This window comes from Drosophila biarmipes, chromosome 3R (assembly GCF_025231255.1).
Source record: "Drosophila biarmipes strain raj3 chromosome 3R, RU_DBia_V1.1, whole genome shotgun sequence".
NCBI classification, from domain to species: domain Eukaryota; kingdom Metazoa; phylum Arthropoda; class Insecta; order Diptera; family Drosophilidae; genus Drosophila; species Drosophila biarmipes.
The window spans coordinates 22,977,295-22,997,128 of record NC_066616.1 but is presented as its reverse complement, the minus strand read 5'-3'; positions in this window follow the sequence as shown (position 1 = coordinate 22,997,128).

Genomic DNA, 19,834 nt, shown 5'->3' with positions numbered 1-19,834 from the left:
ATGATTTAAAGGATATTACATTAATTATAGTGTTGTAAAAATGATAGTGTTCTGAAGTTAATGCAGTGTTGCAAAGATGATAAGCTTCTGAAGTGAATCCAGTGTTGCAAGTGAATCCAACTGACCGTCAGTGACTGAAATTTGCAATATCATTTACAGTTTCATCAAAAGTCATTCATCAATCCTTTCCAGACCGAAATTGCACGTGCTGGAATAGGAAACTCAGCAGTTTGATCCCAAATTCCAGCCGAATCCCATTGTAAGCCACCGATAACCGATGTATCCCGTTGTGCCCCTGTGGACTGCAGATAGTGGACCATGCCACTCCATGCCTTACCATTCCCTGTCGACCATCAAGTGCATCCTGAAATGGCTCAATTTCAATGCAAGTCAGCGGGGGGAACAGGAGGAACCGAGGAAGGTGCCGAGCTGCTCCCTTTGCCCAAAAACCTGCCCAGAGCTAATGACAGGTTGTGGATAAGAGATGCAAAAAAAGTACTGAAAAACAACGGGATGGAGGAGCTGTTCCAGTGGCCAGAGCATGATCTGCAGCTCCTGGCTACCTGCTAACAGCAATTTTCGGACATTCCGAGGGGTCCTGCCCCTGTTGCCAATAAGTGGCAATGAGGGAAGCGTCTAATGTCTAAATTTCTGTGTAGCCCCGCACTCAATGGGACCTTTTGCTGGAAATTCTCCCCCTCCAACCGTCCACCCGGGGACTTGAGTTGGTATTTCGATTTTCCTTGCATAACCCATAATTACCCGGGGCCTGGAAGTTGGCCAGAGTGAGTGATGTGATCCGACGCCTTTTGTTTTACGTATCTTCCTTTTGATTTTCGCCTGGTTTGTCTGGTTTTTGGGCGCTGGGCTGGCTGCTTGTCTTGTTTTTCGGGTTTAACAACTAAATTTGAAAATTTGACACAAACAATGTCCGCCGTCGGGACCTGACAGCGTCTGAGGATCAAAACTCTGCCTCCAGGGAGCCCGACGAGGCCGGAATCGAAGCCGGCCTGGGCATATTTAATTAATTTATTTCCATCCGAGAGTCTGGCTGGCGTCGTGCCTGCTTTGAAGTGTTTCGAAATTAATTCGGATCGTCAGATCGCCGAGGTTGAGGATGCCCTAACCGCAGGGGTGCTAAGCACTCCACTCCAATTTCTGGCTCCGAACAAAGAAGGCTTCCTGCGAGGCGCGTGATTTCTCGGTTCCCCTGCCCATCCGATCCCTATATGGTTTTCGATTGAATTTCTCGTGATTAGCACACGAATGAGAGTCGGCTTTTTGGTGGGGGCGTGTCCGTGGGTTTTGGCCGTCTTGCAGCTGGGCTCGAGATGATCACATGAATATGTATGCGATTGCCTGAGATTTATTTGGGGCTGGAGCAGCAGAAGCATAAGTCAGGGTTTATTGGTGTTATTTCGTATTATGCACGGTCCGAAAGGATTGGAGATAAATGTTTTCTTTATTTTAGCCAATTTAAATCCAATTAGTTACAAACGTTTAAAGATTTTACACCTGTTGCCATCGAATTAAAAATAATTGGGTACTTTCTTCAAGTCCTCTTAGGCTTTATGTTAACTTTCAAACAACATTTTAGGTTTATTTGCTTCTTAAATAACTCAAACACTATTTTATGTCTTATTGTTTCCACATTCCATATTATTTTTAAACACATCCCCCTCTCCTCCAGGGGATTAAAGATTTTTATCCTTTGAGTTCCCTTCAAGTGACAATTTTTATTTCCCTCGACACAAAACACACCTCCCAATATTAATCCCTGTCATCTAGAATCCCCTAAAACAGTACCCAAAATTATCCCCCTTTTTGTGTCATAAGCCCCAATTGTCAGCTTCCACATCTGCTACAGATTATATAATTATACAATTATATTTACATTAAAAATCTGTTGCTTTCGGTAATTTGTTACACAAATCGAGAGAAAACTCACAACATCCATAGTTCGTTGAGTTCTGGAGAAGTAAACACATGTTTCCAGCGAAACAACCCCAGCACAGGAACTTGTGGTCTGCGATATGGACTGTAGGTCGATTTTTATTTGGTAAATTCTGAAAAAAGAGAAATGTTTTTGTTATTTAATTTTCGAGCACGTTGACAAAGAGCTGCGGACAGAAACGAACAGGAAACCATGGAGGATCGCCCTGGGGTGACATTTGTTATGTCAATTCCCCGTGACAGCCATCAATCCCGTGTGCAATCGACGACGGCTGTCAGCGCTTCTCCCCTCGGGGGACCTCCCTGAAAAGATCCCACCTTGTCTCCGGGAAGTACTGCCGACCAGATCTTAAGTGCTTCGCCCCGACTGCGCTGAAAATCGATTTCTGCGGTTGCGAAAATGCATTAGTTCCATGCGGCATGCCTAATTGCGTCCCTCAACGAGGGCCTAACTGTACTTCTTCCTTCGCACAGGGCCCTCACTCAATCATCTATCAAACCGTAGCCACTGCGTATTTCTGCCAAAAATCGCCACGGGTTACCTGTGGCCACTGCAATCTCTGCTACCTGCAACACTTGCCACTCAATCGGCAACTCCGAAAATTGTGAGGATTTCATTCGGGTTTTCCGCTCCTTTGTTGTGGTTTTCCCAATGCGGATATAAAAATAATATTTTTCTTATTTAATTTTAACAACTAGCAACTTTCATTTCGTTTTCACCAGAACCCGCCCATCTGGCCAACTGTTGTCCTTGGCCCCTCTCCTTTTTTATAATTTTTGGGATCCTTGCAACACATGTTGTCCTTTTAATTTCTGTTTTGTTTTCTCCTCTGCTGATGACAATTTCTGTTCTAGTTTCCATTTGTCTGTCGTTTAGATTGTTATCTTAATGACTATATACCTTTTGGCCGGGAGACCCACCGAATGTTTGGACTAAAATATTTCATTTCGTGTTTTATTTCAACAACTGTTCTGCTCTGAAATCCTTTTGTTTGCCACACATTTTCCACTTGGCCAGCGATCTTGAAAAGGCACATTTTCAAGTGCTTCAGTATCTCTGGGGTTTTTCTTCTGCACAGTGTGGGTTTCTTGGATTGATTTATCAATAGGCTTAATGCAATAATTTGTTTCTAATATGTGGTTTTTAACAGAAGGCAGGTAGTCCTAGTCAGGGAATTTTCAAGAGGTTCTGGCCACCAGATGGAAGAGATCAAATCCGATGGGTTCTCCGAGGCTCATGGCTTAATTCTGCATGGCTTAACTTTGAGGGAAATATATTTCCTACTTCCCAGTGACCTGTCTGACATTTTGAGGCGCCTTCCATCCTGGTCGAAGCAATTAAACCCGACACCGAGATACATTTATGAGGAGCAAGAGCTCCATTGTTTAGCCCTGGGGGCCACACACATTCAGGAACCCATGCCTCCCCAAGGTGTCCGGCATCAGTGGCGTCATCCATTGACACACACGTACGGATCCAGGAAACCCAAGTTCAGTCCCCATGGGGAAGCGCTCCCTTCCAAAGTTCCGGAGGGGGAGAAAGCCCCCTTAAAATCTTCTCCCCCTATCACTCACTGACTCTCTCACTCACCCATTCACTCATTGCTTTTCATTTAGGTTTTACACTGATGGTAATGACAGATATAAGATATAAGAGTATATTGTAAGGAACATATTATAATTTTTAGAATTTATTTTAGGTTTACTAAGTTAAAATGAGTGCCGAGTATTGCACTACATTTAATAGAATATGTGGTAATATATATATTTTTTATAAATAAACATTTCAGATGATGGGCATACAATTCCTTTTTAATGTTTCTAAATTTAAAAATTGCTTTAAATAGTTTGAGCACATTTTGGTAGAGTCTTTAATGGGTATCTCTTAGTCTTTACCCCTCAAACATTTCATTCTCACTTGCTGTTACTGTTTTCATTTCGCTTTCAAAACGTGCCCCCTTATTCCCCCTGGAGCGGCAAAAACTCGACGCACTTTTCCAGTGCGTTTTGACAAACGACTGACATTCATCAGTGTCAGGGCAGTACCGCCCCCCCTCAAACCCTCCGCCCATGGAACAGCATCGCCCCCCGCCAGCCCCCTTTTCACCCACCGCATTGCGGAGCCCCAACAAATCAAAGGCGCATTCCAGCCGCACTCCTCTCGTTTTTGTGCGAGTGTCTGTCAGAGCATCTGGAGCGCATTAATCGACACATTTTGTATGAGTTGATCAGGCGGCACACAAGGGCAGGGGTGGTGGGCATGGCTGGGGATGGAAGGGGGCCTTGGAGCTCGGGGAGACACTAAAAAAACCAACGCACATCCTGTACAAACGCTTTGAAGCCGCCCCCCAAAAAAAGAGCGAAAAAAACGAAGCCGAAACAAAAATTATAAAACACTGCCGCATGAGCCGCACAAGCAACTTTTATTATAAACAAACGGGGGCAGTCCCTGCTGCCACCCCACCCCCTAGGAGACACCACCCCTCGATCCCCCAGCCCTTGGGCAAACGCGACTTGGAGCGGCAGTAAATTTTTGCATGACAAATTGCCGATAAGATCAGCGGCAAGCAGCTACAGCCGGCGACAACGGCATCACTTCAAGCCAGCATCCAAAAAAGAGCAAAAATTACTCGAAAGGTTTCCAGATTTTGGGGATCCCTAAATACGCTTTCCAATTATAGCTGCCATTATTAAAAAAAATAAGTTTTACGAAGGAATAAATTCATATTATATCTTACCCATCATTACGAATCATTAAGGGCTTTTTTAGAGGACTATGCTAAGAACTAAACAATTTATTGATAGATATATTTTATTTTGATCCTTCCTTTCCAATGTGCTATTAAAGATTTTTTTGAATAGAATTTTTGTAAAATTTCTTAGTTTTGTAATATATTATAATACCCTGATTTGAAAGGGTAGTGCAAGATTAAAGGGCCAGAAAAACTCTCAGCGAGTGTGACGAACGATGAGTGCAAGTCGCTGCTGCCTTCACTTCTTGGGCTATCTGTCTCTTTCCCCCGCCCTGTCTCTGTCTCTTTCTCCTTCCGCGAGTGCTTTGTCGTGACGTCGTGTGCTGTGTGGGGGCTCTTGATGCCGGTGTTTCTGCTGCGTGGTGCGGTTGTTGTTGCCCAATGCAAACAATTCTGCAGCCGCTTGTTGAACCACAGTGGTGGCAGGTAACCCAAAAAATTATATAATTATTAACCCAAAATTTCATATACATTTTGCAGATATAACTTACTGTACCATATTTTCACTACTCTACTAAAAAAGGTTCTTTAATATAAATGGATATACCTTTTTATGCTAGTTGGATGAGTACATTCTACATTCTATGATGTTCTTTACAGTTCCATATATGCGATAACATTTTCCGGATTTTTTTTTTCTTCAAAAGATACATGTATCTTCACATTTTATAGATACCCAACCCACTGTGCTGCAAGTACCGCCTATCTGAGAGCTACGTAACCGTTTTATGCCCTGGGCAGGCGCTGCAAAAGAAGGGAGCTCGACTCCGAAGACAAGACTCAAGCCAAGCGAGTCGCGATTCGCAATTCTTTTTAACGATCGCTCATTTAACGCGTTTTGCTGTGCATCGTGGTTTTTGATGAAGACATTGAGGCCCCTCCTGGCCGCGATTTCCCCCCTCAACTTGTGCAGGCAAATTGAGACATTAAAAACGCCAGTTTCGCTCGTTTCTTCGGGCTTCGTGATGATCTTCGTGTGGCCAGGAAATTTCACGGTATCAACAGAATAAGGAAAAATATAGGGGGGAAACCTGAGTGAACGGAAGAAGGATAGCAGAAACGAAGGGAAAATTTAATTAAGGGCGTTTGCATTTCATTTGTTTTCATCGACGCGAGATCCGCGACGAGTGGAGGCCACATCCAGCTGCATCCTATCAGTGGACAGTGGCGGTTGCATCATCCAGGGCCATTCCGACATCCTCATCCACACCATAATCATCATCAGTTGGTCATCAATATGCTATCAATGTTTACGCATACACTTAAAATGTGTATTAAGTTACGCCACCCTCATGTACACAGGCAGAAAACTGCAGTAGGTAATTAGGTATTTAACCAAAAATGTGGTATAACCATTTGTCGAAATATTTTTAAATAGCTTACATTTCATAATTTAAATCTATTCAATATATGCGAAAAAATTCCAATCGGAGCATTCATTAAAAAGTTATAGGCAAATGAAGTGTCCAATCTTGAAAACAGCAGATTTGCTGCATGCATATCTCCATCTTTCTCACACCCCTTTAACTTTGTATTGTTTTTATTTTTATAAATTCTTTGTTGGTTGACTTACTTTAAATATTGTTGATAAGAATTATTATTCTCTTATATATTCTAGATATTTTTCCATGTGTACTTGTAGAACAAACTCCCCTTCTTTTCAGCCGCCCGCAGATCTCGCCTTGGTCCTCTCTTTCGCAGGGCTAGACATTAACAAATGATATTTGATTATGAGACAAATTGTATGATGCGCCGACAATGTGTGGATCTGCTCTCTCTTTCCCCAAATATATACCCGTCTCTGTCGCTTATCAGCTGCCTACATATCTGCTCATCCTCGCACTCCCAGCCTCCTGGGGATCATCAGACACTAGATGTTTGCTTTTAATTAGGCAGCGTGAAGTGATAGAGGGGTTGGGGGGACGCCGCGTTAACGAGAATTTATGGGAAATTATTTTTTGTTGTTAATTTTTAATATTTCCCTGATACCAGCCAACGCTTTTCCCAAACACCCCTCGACCATCTTTTGTTTGTCGAAGTTTTCGGTTTTGTTTGTTATCGCATTAGGAAAAGCGACGGGGGCGTGTTGCACTCGCATTGCTTGGCTTTGCAATTAAATCAATTAACGCTGGCCTGGGTCAAATGCTTGCAACTTGTCCTCGTTGTGGTTTCGAGTGGGTTTTGTGCAATTCAATTGATATTAATGCTGGATTAATATCGCAATAAATCACAAATTAAGTGCTATAAATGCGCAGATACAGTAAAACACTATCATTCGAAAGGGAAAATGATGATCAATAAATTTATGGTTTTAAAATGAAGAGTTCTGTTAATCCTGCTTGATTCGGTTAAGGTTAAATGGTTTTCCATTTGGTGGAACATATTGGTATCTGTGAAACTAGCGATAAATCTGGTAATTTCTCGGAATTTATTTCTGCTTCTATAAAGACATTTGGTCAACCCAATCTGTTCGGCATCAAACCCCAGAACTGTGTGACTAACGCGAATTTGGCTAACCGTAGAGCCATATGGAACCAGGATACCTTGCCGTGGACTTGACCTTGTCACCTCTGGAGAGGTCGGTGGAAAACCGAAACCAAATCGGAAACCAACTACCCAGCTGACAGCTACGCCATATGATATCACACTGTTCTAACCGTTGATAATTTGTTTATGCTCGGTCATCCCGGCCATAGATGCCTTCCAGAAAACAGCACACATAGAGTGAAGATTTCCTCAAGGCTGCAGTTTAGCAACCTCCCAAGGTCGTAAATGTGCAAGGGCAATACAAATTGGCAACTAACTGGGCTCATAGAACCGGGGACAAGCTCATACTGTGTGTTAGGTCGGATGGATTTACGATCTTTGCTACGTCATAAACCATCTCGGTTCTCCTGCGACGAGGCCAGGCAGCTACAATGACAAAGACCATAAAAATCAATTACGACACGTTTGTCTCTCAACTTTGACATGACCATAGAGGCCACGGAATCTTGTATTTTCCACTGCGTTCCCTTTTTCTTTGACTTCATCTTCATTTTCATCTGCGATGCTGACTGCGACTCTGACACTGAGGATTTTATGACAACTCATCATAGCGTGACATGCCTTGGAACAGCGCATAGCCCGTCCATAATTAGCCATTAAAGCGTGCATTGTGATCGGTTCGGGGAGGAAGATCTCTTGCTTTCCGTTCTATCGAAGATCTTGTGTGATTAGAGCGGATTGTAAGACCCAGAGTTCGAATTGTGGCAGTCGGAAAGTTTAAAGTCACCAACGGAACAGAGCAAGAAAGATATGATATCATATCAGTGAACAATTTTCTGTTGAAAGTTAAGTAAAATTAAGCTTAAGTTAAAGTTAGGATTATATTTATGTGTTATATCACACCTTTAAGTACATTTATTTATTTTCAAAGATGGGTTCTCTTTTGTTTTCCTCAGTGCGCTATCGTTTTGTCCGTGTCATGTGCTGCAATGAGGGATAACTTGGGGTTGGGTAGAAGTACGATGTTAAGGTTGTGTTGCGTGCTGAAGATTGCCTTGGAAATTCTTCACGCTACCATTATCTCGACATCGACAAGTTCACAACTCAATTGGCGATAGTTCTTTTCCCGGACGGTTTATCCATGCTGGATTAGGTTACCAAACTCCGTTTGGTTTCTGCTTCTCCACGGTTTCCCATTTTTGGCCAACATCCTGTTGAGTGGGTCAGCGACTCTAATTTGCTGCTAATGACGTCGGTCGACCGTCGATAATTGAGTGTGAACATTCTCCCAGGTACCCGCGCGGTCAAGGACATTTTAAATCTATATAGTATGTACTGCACATCCGAGTTCCCGAAAATTTCCCGCTGGTAGGCCCGGCCTCAAAAACTCTCGGAAAAGTTGTTAAAAATCATTCTCGCCCATTAATTCGTTGCGGTAACAAGGTCGCAGCGGCACCGACTCGCCCACAACTGCTGCTGCCGCCCTCGAGTGCTTAATTTCATAAATCCTGCGCTATAAAGTTATATTTAAACATTTTCGAATATCAAACTAAATCCCAGGGATCCCCGGGCCCCTTTGGGAGCCAAATGTTTATGGCTAATGCCACTTTGCGAGGCAGGGGCTTCGGCAGCCCCCAAAGGGTTGTAATTACGGGCCATAAAAAGCGACCTGACCGAGCGCCGACTGAAGCATGCTTTTGGCATTTTGCGCCTCGACTGCGTCAAAATTTTCCAAATATTCTGACACGCTCATGGAGAGAACACGAGGAGTACGTGGGATACACTGAAACAAATTGACTTTAAGTTTAACGAAGAGAAATTAGTGCTAAATGATATTATCCTGAGTATGCTGACATATTTTTACGAATGGAAACTCTTTTGCATACTTCAATTGTTAACAATTGATATAAAATGTATTTAACCAATGGTTAAAGCAAAGATTAAGAAGTCTGACTGATTTTATAAAGCCATTTGCCTAACCTCAGCTACTTGGGTATATATAGGACTGGAAACAATTTAGATATGTACGTACAACATTAAAAACGAGTTTATTCACAATTTTTTTTAACCATTGGTTAAATTTGAAATAGCTTTCTTTATGAAATTACTCTGAAAAATGGTAATTATAAAAAAGTTTTTAGCTGCCTTCTTTTTTTGTTAGTTTTTTTTTTTGCTCTTGGCTAAACAAACCGTGTTTTTCCCAGTGTACAATGCTGGTACCTAGCTCACCTTGCAACTCTTCGTCAACGTTGTTGGTTAGCATTGGCCCCTTTTCGCGCCAGGATGCTTTAATCAAATTATGCTACTGTAGTGAACAGCGGTGGCCTTGCATGCGGCATTTTCCGCTTTCCGAGGGCCAAACATTTTTGCCGCGCGGACATCAATTTTAATTATTTGAAGGAGCAGGTTTTGCATTTCACACGGCCCAGGTTAAGGCTGTGGTTTTGGAGCTTTTCCGTGGTTTTTCCCCACCGAAATCTGCTCAAAGGCATTACCCAGATGGGCCAGAAGATTTCCCAGGGAAAAAGGGAAAGCTGTCGGGATCTAAGGCCGCCGCCGCCCTATAAATAGTTCTGAGGTAACAATTGTTTGTTTCGCAGTCAAGCATAAACATTTTGTGACAAACAATCAAACAATCGGTGCCCAGAATCGGCAACAATTCAGTCTTTGATGTTGGATCGGGTGCTCTGCTGATTTCTGGCGAAAATCTTAAACCTCAGAGGAGCCGCCGTTAGCGATGTGACTTGGTTTTATGTTTAATTGTGCCAATTGCACAATGAAGTTTTCCTTTTGTGCACTGGCCTGTGAAAGTGTCCTTTGAGGTTTCGGCTGGGTTTGCTCCGGTATCCCTGTCCCTACCTGTTTGCCCACCTTTCCGTCCTCAGATAAACGCCGCCTTTGCTCGAGATAGTGGGATGATGATGAGGTCCCACAATGACAATGTCTCAATCGAAGCCCCGTCGGTGTGCTGTCTTTGACCCCGGAATTGAGTTGTCTGGCGGCAGGTTAAAGGATTACCTGCTTATGTGTGGACCGGCTCCCAAGTCAGCAGTTTTTCTGTCTCTTGGAGCGGACTATCATTTGTCAGGAACCCGAGCAGCCAAGTCGCCTGTCACCTCCGCTGTGGTGACACCATAATTTCTCGGCTAACTCTGAATTGTGGCCTTAATTGTTTGACTGACTTGTGGAAATGGGTCTGGGCACCAGAATCAATGCAAGTTGCCCGCCGATTGTTTACCGACCTTTGAGCCGGCCGACAAAGCCGATCGGCTGTATGGAACTGCCGTTTAATGGGCTACTTTAGGGCCCACAAAGGATTAGAGTTGGAGCGAAAGGAGCTGGAGGAGCAGCATGACCTAGGTCTCGGAGCGATAAGGTTGCCTAATGAGAAGCACAGGCCGAGACACCTTCAGGAACAGGTTCTTACCAAATTAAGGTGATAATCAGACTCGAGCCGGGGACAATTAGGTGGCAAATCAATCGGGTATAATTCATGGATTATTTTGTATGTCATTTAGCAGGGCAATGGGGAGAAAGGTGATGGGATTAAGGGGAAGAAAAAGATTTGCTAGGTGGATATTTCACAGGAATTTCATAATTATAGAGGGTTGCTTGGTATGTATCTGCACATTTAGAGGGCATTTTATAGATAAACATATGTCTTTTCAAGGGTTCTCCACCCATCTCAAGTAAATTTGAAGCTCTCAAGAGAAAGAGTTCCCTGCGACTAAATTGTATAAAAGCAATATCAATTACCAGCTTCAATTCCATTTTATTTAAAGCAATTAACCCACCAAGAAAAAGCGATTCCTTTCCCCCGGGAGACTTTCGCTTTCACATATTTCCGCCCCTCCATTTCTGGGGGGAAAAACTCTCTGTGCGATACTGTCTCAATTTGACACTTTGCAACTTTATTTCGCATTTCGCCAGGCCAACCCCCCTTTCGGCCCACCTTGCACCCCTTTTTTCTGGCGGTGCACACTCCATTTGCCGGTACAATGTAAAGTGCCGTTGGAAAAATGTTCGAAATTTAATTAAACTACGCTACTTGAAGAGTGTTTGCCTTGGCACTTGGAAAAGCCCGTTTTCCCTCGCCCCCTCACGCCGCTCGCACGCTCTTCCAGCTGTCAGTTTTCCGCCCGCCCCACCGCGGCAGCTGTTAAGTGAGCGTTGCCAATTTCTGCATGCGTCACTCAAAAAGCAGGAAAAAGCAAAGGCACCAGCAACACCAACAGCCAGCCAACAACTCAACTCTTTTTTGCCGCAGCCCGGCCCCGGATTTTTCCCTCTTTTAGCCAATTTGCCGCGCTTTTGTTGTCCAATGCGACAGAAGTGGCAATTTCTAATTAAATTATTCAGTTTTTTGGCCCCGCCAGCGGAGAGGGACGTTTGCGGGGGCGGGAAAATCGCCGCGGGTGGTCCATGTTCAATGGCGGGCTTCTGACTTGCATTTGAGAGACAGTCCAGCTGTTTGCCAAGTTTCCTTGTTTTAATTTGGAGCTCCTCAAATTTTTATGAAATTGCTTCGTGAATATTTTTTCCGATTGCCCTCTTCTCTTCGAAATGCTCAAGTTTTCTTTGTTCGGGTTTTTAAGAATTTCTGTAGTCGTGACTTAAATTTCTCATGGGTAAAGTACATAAACTCAACAGTTTTGGGGTTTGATATTCAAATTCTTGAAATAATTTTTACTGCAAATACATAAAAAATAATGTTTAATAAAAATACTACGGCTATCCTATTTTTTTACCAATAAAAAGAATTGTAACACATTTTCTCTCAATGCCTTAAAAACAGAACAAAATAACAATAGTTTAGTAAGGAAACCATCATTATACCCTAATTAGATTGAAATATCCAACAATTTCCACCGCAAGCCGTTTACTGCAAAAAAATAGACCAAAGAAACTTTCCTTATCGCACTGCCAAAAGAGGGGGAAAAACTGGGAAAAAAGTAAGGAAAATTAAATTCTAAGGAGGAGTAAGGTGGAGGCTAAGGGTAGAAATGGCGAAATAAAATTGCAGACGCAGTTTGAAATTGAACAACAAAAATGCATTTAGAAAATATGAAAGGGAAGGAAGGGGAAAGGGGGGCCAACGAGAAAGGGAGGAATTCTGGGCAGAAATGGCAGATAGACAGGCGAACTCTGGGTGGAAATTTTGGGAGGAAAATCGAGGGGGGAGAAGCAGAAAATGTCAGATGTTGGGCCCGAAAAGTGTTTTCCACTTCTATCTCCACTGGGTTGTTGTCTCGCCCTGGTGCGAATACTTCCGTTTCCGCATTTGCCAAATATGTTTGCCTTGCTGCCTGCCACGCCCCCTCCCCGTTCAGCGCCCCTTCGCTCTTATGAGACAACAAACACTCGCACTTTCAAACTTGCTTCTCGGGATCTCTGGATTTGAGGCACAAACTTTTATGGCCATGCATTGCACATAAATGAAAGTTTTTTTTTTCTATTTTGCCCGATCCTGGGTCCTTGTAAAATGTTGCCAAAGTGTCTTGCAAATGGTCATGTCGAAGCCCAAGTTGAGGGGAGGTGTTTCCCAGGCAGTTTTATGTTGCTTGCAGTTCAGCCCAAGGGTCAGCGGTCAATGGGAGTGAGTGAAATCAGAGCTTTTGTCAGGCAAAACAAGGAGACGGGGTTGCAGAATTAATGTTGCGGAGTGGAGACCCTTGTGGGAAGAATTTCGGCTAGTGGAAAGTGGGTTTTAAGGCGGCCTAATGGGGCTCTGAATAAAATAAAATTGTTTCGACACTAATCTCTTTGTTAAATTCACACGTCTTTTTGAAATTTGGGTTATAAAAATTATCAGAAATATCAGTATTACAAAAGAATATTTAGAAAACATTGGTATTGGTATTGGTAGGACAAAGGTAGTTTTTTTTAACATTTAATGTAAGTAGATGCCCTTGGAAACGATTTTATGTATCGTTTCCTCAATTAAGCTAGCCATTGAACAAGAAATTTGATTGAGATCCATATCAAATAAGACCCTAATCAAACCTGGCCACCTTCTAATAATTACTTGAATGGGCCACTGCACTCCTAAGTGCTCATCCATCCAATTGATGGGCAAACTTCGCTGATGTCGTCGCATATATCTTTCTGGGCCATCTTGCACTCCTTCCCTTAACTGACACCATTCCTGGGCCATATTTCTTCTCATTGCCCCCCAAACTCGCCCAACGATTGCACTTCAATTACACGGCTTCTCCGCCTTATAAATCCTTAACACTTCCTCTTACTGGCCGGGTCAACTCAAGGAGGAGACTCCCTGCCACACCCACTTCCTGCGCCACTTCCTCCCCCAACTTAACTGGCTGCTCCATTGAGGCTTAATCGTTTAATTGCCTGGCATAATTACGAAATGCAGCTCATCATCAGATTTCAGCTTGATTTCTTTTCACTCCCTCGTTTCTCGGGCTTCTTTTCCCGGCTCTTTTTGCCTCCATTTCAAGGCAGAGTGGCTCGGATTGCAAATTGACCCCACAACTCCCACTTAAACTCCCACCCCCACCATGGACCGTCCACGACCCCCCGAAAAGTCATTGAGCTAAATTGTCCTGCCGCCTGTGGGCTTCTTCTTTTCGTGATAGAAGAAACGGAGCAGCCGGAAAAGGAGCAGGAAAAGTCCGAGGTTCATAACTCACGTCGATCGGAAAAAGGGGGCAAGGAGTGTCGCAGAAGGGGGCGAAAAGCTTATCTAACTGCAACAACTATAATTTGCTTTCAATTGATTTTGCTGGCACTTTTTTTTCCCACCCAGCACATTTCTCTTCATTGATTTTCTTCGTTTTTCCCGTTGGACATTTTCATAAATCGTTGCCATCCCCTGGCGTTTTTTTCTCAGGGTGGGGCCCTGACACTTGTTACAGTGTGGCCAACCCCCACCAGATTTTCTGGCCAGGACAAATGTGCATTAACGCCTTTGACCTGCATTTCTCGGCTTTCCATTTCGGGGGTGGCTTTCCCGTTTTTCTTGCGGGGGAGTGATTGAATTTTGGTTGTTTTCGCAAATATCCTTCTGCCTTGTAATGCACAGCTGACAGCTGCTTTTTCTTCATTAGCCAAGTCAACCCTCGGCCTGGATTCCGTGTGCCATGCCCCCCCATTCGAATGAAATCCCCTTTTCCTTTCTGCAGACCAACGTCTTTTGTTATTCCTTTCGGTGGTGATTTTGAGGCGACCTTTTAAATTAGTTTACATGGCTGCTTGTAATGGGTTTTTCTTATTTTGGGCCTGCTTCACTCTGTTGGGTGGCAACTCTGGGCGCCCTGGTGTAATTTCATATGCTTCAGCCACAGGCGGTCTTTTCCAGGGGGGTGGACAAGGGGGTTGACTGAAGGCCAATGAACTGTAACTAGTTTTGTGGGCAAGTGGCCAGTTGGTGAGGCATTATCTTACGGGTAGAGGTGAACAGGGCTGCCTTTGTTATGGCTGTTCAATAATTTGTTGTGTCTCATATTCATTACATGCCCTGCAGCCAAAGGGATGTTGATGGGGAATCAACCTTAGCTGGAGATTGGCCAGCATGCATATCAGTCGATTTATCCGATTAAAGTCACTAATGAGGAGTTGCCAAGGTGGTCTACGTGGGTGATGGGGTTATAAATACTATAATATATATGAAATTATAATAACAAGATATAGAGATTTAAAAGAATTAGTAGTAATGCCTCTAAATGCGCACTTTAAACTCCCAATTCTTAACTGCAACTCCCGATAGATCAGGCTCTTAGCACCAGTCCACCACCCATATACCTCTGCTTTCTGGACTTTTTCCAGCCAAGTTCGCCATAAATACCAACTACTTACAGGACATAAAACACACCTCTGTGTGTGCCTGACCCCGAACAATTTATGGCCTCCGCGATAGCAGGCAGGGGCGGCACCAAGGGGGTTTTTGGGGGTCGAGTGGCGAGTGTAATTATCAACGGCATTAACACCTTTAATTACGGCCAACTGCAGCGTGGAATGTGGGCCAAAAGGCAGGTGCGAGAGCCTGTAAGCCAGGCCGGGGAAATGGAAAAGTGGCAGGCAGGGGAGGTCAAAAAGGAGGTGGCCAAAAGTGAACCGGCTGAGTATGCAAATCACTCCCCCTCCCACACGCACCCCCCTGCATTAAGGTCGCAGATCGGACAAAACAATAAGGAAGCGCACTGCCCCACATGGATATTAGAATAATGCAACAAAAGCGTATCAAGGATATGCATGCAAATGTGCCGGTGGCAAAGAAAAACCATTGGCAAATATGCTGAAAACTGGACACAAACAGTCGGAGAGATTTTCGGCCCGGCCGGGAAAATCCCCTCGACAGCCCCCACAAAGGTGACACAGTTGGGCGCTGATTTATGGCCCATATATATCTGCAATATATAGGGAGCGCACAACTATATAGGTATGTCAGCCTAACTATGTGGAGATACAGGTCAAAAAATAGATCAATACCAAAGGTATACTGTTAGTTTTGCATAAAATACGGAAAGCATCCTAACTAACTATACAAAATAAATAATTTAATAAATTTCTATTATTGATAATAATAGAGGAGTATACAATATATGCCGTATTTTATAAAGTTTTATTATTAATAATAATAGAGTAGTATAAAGACTTGTTTTTAAAAATATAGTATGGGTAGATATGCTTGGAGTTCTGTATTTAAACTTTATTACGTATTTCTTTTTAGCTTTAATTTTATTTTCCTTCAAAGAGGTTTTCCAAATATATCGTAAGTATATTTTCAGTGCATTCTTTCTGCGTGTGTTTTCCGCTTTTGGTGACTTTGCATATTCCACTTGGGCGGAAATTTATTAGAAGAGGTCGAAAAACTGTAAAGTCATGTGCCGAAGGACGTGCAGGACACACTTGCACACCTCCAGCCGGCCACAAGCGCCTCCCCCTCCCCCTTCCCCTCTCCCTTTCCTTCACAGATCCCGATCCTGCCGCATATATATCTGAGCGCTCTTTGTATCTTCCTGCCACTCATGCATATGCAAATTGCACTGGCTGGCCATGTGACCCAGTTTGATTGTGGGCGTGTGGCCTCCGCCCCTTGGCAGCCTACCACCACGCCCCCGTCCTTGCCACCACCAGCACCACCCACAATTCGTGCCTCGTTTTGTTTGCGTATTTTTCCCCATTTTGTCGCTGGAGCCTGCCGCTTCCCATTGTCGATTGTTTTTGCCTGTTGATGTTTTTGCATGACAAACAAAAATTATAATTGCACTTGAAATTGGCACAACGAGGTGGGGGTGGGCGCCTTTGTGTTATCTCACACGGGAATTGTGCGAAATCATTGGGCAGATTATTTCAGAGTTTCATTTCCAGACTTGCTATAAACAGAATATGTGAAGCCTTGAACTACATAGATTGGTAAGACTCCACATGAAGGTCAGAATGTTTGTGGATGATAACGATAAGATTGGGTGTATTTTGTTTTATTTAGTTTAATGTATCATTGAGTTGTGTTTTATCTTAAGGCTGCGATTTCAACAACAAACTGAAAGACCTTAAAGAGAGATCTTATTATTTTTTATTTTCTTAATAAATCTTGAGAGGATCAAATGACAAAAAAATGTCTAATAAACTGTTAAAAATAGTTGTGTTATAATACCTTTATTCGGAGAAATATATTATTTCAAAGATTTTGTGCAAAACTAATATTTTTCCTAGACCTAATGAAGCTGTTGCAATAAATGTCAGTAAATGTTGGCGTGCCCTCCCAGAACAGCTGGAAAATAAGCAAAAATTCAATTGAAGAGGGGATGGTGTGCTGATGGTCCGGCTCAATCGCATAGCATCATTAACAGCACCTCTGTTCCCTGCCCGGGAATCGGGCTCAAACCCAATCTATAAGTATTTATGCAGATGGTTTCCGAGCTGCCTTGCTTACTTTTTCCGCACACAGATTTTAATATTCACATGCGTGTGTAGGTGTTTTTGTGCTGGGTTTTTGTCGAACACACTTTTTCCTTTTGCCGTTTTTGGACCGTATCACTTTGACAAACATGCAGATTATCCCGGAATTATTAATTATTGTATCTGCAAACACGAGCCCGGCCGTCAGCTGTCCTGCCTATACTCGTGTGTATATTTTTGGGCCATGGAGCTGCCATAAAAGAGCATTCTGTATTGCGAATTTTTGACAACGAGCATACGAGATGACTAATTGGTAAACCACGTGAGATTTGCTAACTTGGTTTTGGAATTTCAATTAAAATTTAGCAAGGCTCCAGTATTATGGTATTATTTCAGCTTGTAAAATATATATTTTTTCTGGATTAATGCAGCATTTCTTGGTTTTCTGAGCTTGGAATAATCTATTTTATATCAAACATTTCACTTTTACCAAGCTGAGCAGTAAACTTTGTGCATTAAACGATATATTCTCTAAGTTTTCTATGCATGAACTACTTAGCAAACTATTGTACTCACGAGATACTTTTCAGCACTCGCATTTTCATCCACAAGATAAATCTAAGATTATGAGATTTGGGGCTTTCGAGCAAAATGTTTGTTTCGGTTGCAGATAGAGATAGTTTTTTATGAATTTCGTATATACTTTTGAACCGCTCCTCTCTTGTATCTTGGCCATTTCTTAAGAATGCTGGCAGCCATAAGATACTTTTCAGTTTGTATCTTTCTGCGGCTGCTGTTGGGAAAGTTCTTGGAGTTTTCCGAATGTGCGTGTGGTCGCCATTTTCCCCCAGCTGGCCCCTTTCGTCGGTCAATCACTTAATGCGCCTTTAATTTGCGGGGCCTCTGTGCCTTTGGCCCCCGAGCTGCAGGGAAATGAGCCGCTAATGTGTTTCGGCTTGGTCCCCGGGAAAAAGGCAAAGGCAAACATATCACTTGACGCGCCTAATGAGTCGGGGAGGGGGTGGCACTGCCAGGGTTTCCAGGGGGCTGGGATTTTCCGGGGGGCTCCGAGGCAGATATTACCGTTAGCGACTTTGACTAAGTTGCGGCCAACAACATTTGTTGGCGCTGCTGTCGACAACTAACTATTTATAAAGAATTTCTCTGCGCTCTGTAAACAACTTGTGGGTGCACTGAAAGAAAAGGATGTGGGGACTTAAAATTGTAATAAACCCATAATATTTTTATTATTATTTTTAGAAATATGAAACCATCTTTATAGAAAGGTGCTACAACTTTTAAGTGGATATGATGAAGTTACCTGGAAAATATACTTTATTTCTAACAGAACCAAAATATCAAAAATATTTTTTAAAAATATTAAAAATAGATTTCTATCTGTGTAGGCCAACTTAAAGATGGAGCCCCCACTTTTCCTCTTCCCCTGGATTTTTCCATCTTCTTTCAGCAACTGGCACAATGCAATTGCATTGAAAACAAACAGTTAAGAATGTTTATAAACAAAACACAGAAGGAATGCGGTGGGTGGGAGGCACAAAGGTGGGCGGGGCTGGGGCAAAGTGGCGCAGGGGGTGAAAGTATAGAAAGTATAGCGATGTAAATGTAAACAATAAATGGAGGTGCGAAAAAAATGCGTAAACAAAAATTGCATTGCAACAAAGAGGAGTGGGCAACATGTTGCCAAGCCACCAGCAACATCAACAAAGCAGGCGAGTGGGCAGAGAGAGAGAGAGAGCGAGGGAGAGCAGAGAGCAAGAGTTCATTTTCGAAGTTCGAATTTCGAAGAGAGTTCCTGAGAGTGATATGAAAAATAACATTGAATTTTCATGCCGGCTGCTGTTGTTGTTTTTGCCATTTTACATGCAGCTGAAAAACAGCAACAAAGAAGAAAAAACCAGGGAAATGCTGAAAAGCGCAGCCTCCCCCTCTTCAGCACCCACCCACTCCCACCAGACATTGACCTTGATAGTGGTCGTTGTTGTTGCTGCTGCTGCTGTTCTTCGGCTGGTTGAACGGCCAAAAGTTGTTGTTATTTTTGGTCACCGATAAGCAATGATTATAATGGAACCCGATATGTTTCGGGTTGTTCGAGGCTTATATTAAAATGATGCATATTAAATAGGCAGGTGTGGTAACTGATATCTTTTGAAGTAATTACTTGGCCGATGAATCATGGCAACCATTTGGCAGATCTGTTTTGAAGCAGGCTTCATTTTCACACAAATGTATTCCCTATATTAAAATGATTAATATTTATTAGTAATTACAGATGGTGGCAACTCTAGAATGAATCGGGGAGCGCCTCTATTTACCCGGGGAACCCCCTTTGACACAAGGTTGCCACTTAGTTCCCCCCTATAATCAGTGCGATCTGCGTTGCCTAAAGCTAAATTACTATAAAAATCTGCAAGATCATTGAAACACCCTCCTAAATTTTCCAAATTTCCTTCACCGGACTTATGTTGAATTTAAATAACCTCAATGATTTTCAAACCATCTTTTTTTTGCAAATATAAAGAATATAGGTGTTAAGACCTCAAAAAACATAAAGCAGTCTACAACTTTTAAGTGGATTGAATACACACTTTGTGATAATATTTTTATTATGATAGGCTGGGTTTATGTGAGTTACAAAAATGCTGCTTATCATTTTATTGCTTGTCATTTTTTCACAGCTAAGGAACTACCTCTGTGTGTTTTGAAAAATTTCCATAACTATTGTAATGGGTTGGTTATGGCATAAGACCCAACGAATTTTT